This window comes from Lonchura striata, chromosome 1 (genome assembly GCF_046129695.1).
Source record: "Lonchura striata isolate bLonStr1 chromosome 1, bLonStr1.mat, whole genome shotgun sequence".
NCBI classification, from domain to species: Eukaryota; Metazoa; Chordata; class Aves; order Passeriformes; family Estrildidae; genus Lonchura; species Lonchura striata.
Genome location: NC_134603.1, coordinates 2,749,610 through 2,751,716, shown reverse-complemented (window position 1 = coordinate 2,751,716; position 2,107 = coordinate 2,749,610). Strand labels below are relative to the sequence as shown.

At 45.8% G+C, this 2,107-nt stretch overlaps 1 non-coding gene across 1 annotated transcript; it reads left to right on the top strand.

Moving 5' to 3' along the window:
• The first annotated feature begins 1,101 nt into the window (after nt 1-1,101).
• Nucleotides 1,102-1,184, top strand: TRNAL-CAG (transfer RNA leucine (anticodon CAG)). Its single transcript has one exon. It is a non-coding gene; the product is annotated as a tRNA-Leu (tRNA).
• Nucleotides 1,185-2,107: the final 923 nt, after the last annotated feature.

The window sequence follows — 2,107 nt, the reverse complement described above, 5'->3', positions numbered from 1 at the left end:
CTGATTTGGGTTGAAAGAAGCCTTAAAGATCCAGTTCCAACCCCCCAGCATCTATTGCATAAAGGGTGAAATTTATTTTGCATGGTTTTCTCTTTCTCAGATATGTTTTGTTAGCCACTCCTGCTCACTCTGGAAGATCTGTTGCTTACCTCAATTTCCCTTTCTCTTGGAATAAAATCTTCCTTTTCAATTGAAACTGAATTTCCTCAGCCCTGTTTCTGGACCCTGCAAAGTCCTGCTGTTCCCCTGTTTCCACCCTCAAAGGGAAGAGATGACCTTGCTCGGATCCTCCCTGGGGAGTTGCACTGAGCTTTGGAGGAGGGGAAAACCTCTTTGCTGCAGCAGCCATCAGCTCATGCATATGCCACTGTCAATTCATCTGAAGTCTGTTGGCCAAATTCCAGCACTCTGCAGGGAAAGGAAAAAAAAAACAAAATGAAAGAAAAAAAAATAGCTGGTAGAGGTAATAGGATATGCCAGAAATTATTGTATCTCCTTTTTTTATTCTGCTTCTTGGGGTTCTCTGGGGTTTTTACCTCCTTCATTAATCTGGTGTTTGTTTTTTGCACTGGTTAAGCCCACCCTAAGCTAATTGTTATCCTCTTAACTAATTGTTAAATTAGTTGTGAGTGAAGATAGAGAGAACCCTGAGCCTTTTTATGGAATTTTTAAACTTGGAAAAGACCTCTGAGATCACCGAGGCCCATCGCTAGCTAACCCAGCACTGTGCTCACCACCGCACCATATCCCTGAGCCATATCCACACACCTTTGAACACTTCCAGGGATTGGTGACCCCAGCACTTCCCTGGACAGCTTGACCACCCTTTCACTAAAGAAATTTGTCCTAATATCCCATCTGAACCATTCCTGCTGCAATTTTAGGCCGTTTCGTCTTCTCCTATCTCTTTTTACTTGGGAGTAGAGACAGACCAACCCCTACCTGGCTGCACTGTCCTGTCAGTTCCAGAGTTCAGGCTGTTCTTTGCTTCCCAGAGGAGAATCCTGGATGCCCAAGGAAATGCTCCACACACTAAAAGGCCACAGCCGATGGAAAACAATTTCCCAGGAATTTCAGGGTGCATGAGAACAAGCCCCAGGGGTCAGGATGGCCGAGCGGTCTAAGGCGCTGCGTTCAGGTCGCAGTCTCCCCTGGAGGCGTGGGTTCGAATCCCACTCCTGACAACTTCTTTGCTGGCCAGAGCCATCCCACAGGGAATTCTGCTGCTTCTCTGTGCAAGAGACAATTCCTGGGAATGTCCCTACTCTGCTCCAGCCTCAGGGTTAACGCCCACTGTTGGTTGTTCACGTTGGCAGTGATGAGTGTCCCTCCCAGTTATCAACACCTGGTGTGGGTGGAGTTTTATTTTTCCATAGTATCAACCTGGCTCAGGTGGAATTTTGGCTTTTCTGGTGTTTTACAGGCACTGAGGCTGCTGGTGACAAGTCTCGCCTGTCTCAAGGGGGAAAAGAGTTCTAAGCCATGAATTTTTGGGGCTGACTGAGGACTTTAAATGAGGTTTGAAGGGGAAGGGGATAAAACCGGGCTCCCTGGATGAGTGCAGGGGCACCATGCCAGCGTTGGGATTGAAATCCATCTGCCTGTGGCATGGAAGGCTCTACAGAGGGACCTGGACAGGCTGGATCAATGGGCTGATTTTAAAAAATGAATAAATGTGGCATGTTGTGGCACAATTCAGTGGCCATGGTGGCATTCAGTCAAAGACTGGATGTGATAATCTCGGAGGTCTTTGCCAAACCTATCAATTCTGTGGTTCTCAAACTCTGAAATCCTCTTCAAACCTAAACAAGACAACAAGGAAAAGAAAAATAAAAAGCAGCAGCTGCAGCTGTTAAACTCAAAACAATCTCTTTACTGCACCATTTTTTCCCTAATGCATGTGAGGCTTCATAACGTTTATGCTGCAAATTCCTTGAGATTATGTCTTTTATTGGGTGTTTTATCCAGCCCTGCAGTGTTTGAATACTGCTGGTAGTAGAAATATCCTCATCTGTCAGAGCAGAAACTCTCAGCAATAACTGCTCCACTCCTCTTTCACAATAACTTTTTGGTCATAGCTTATCACCATTGCAATCAAATCTCAGGC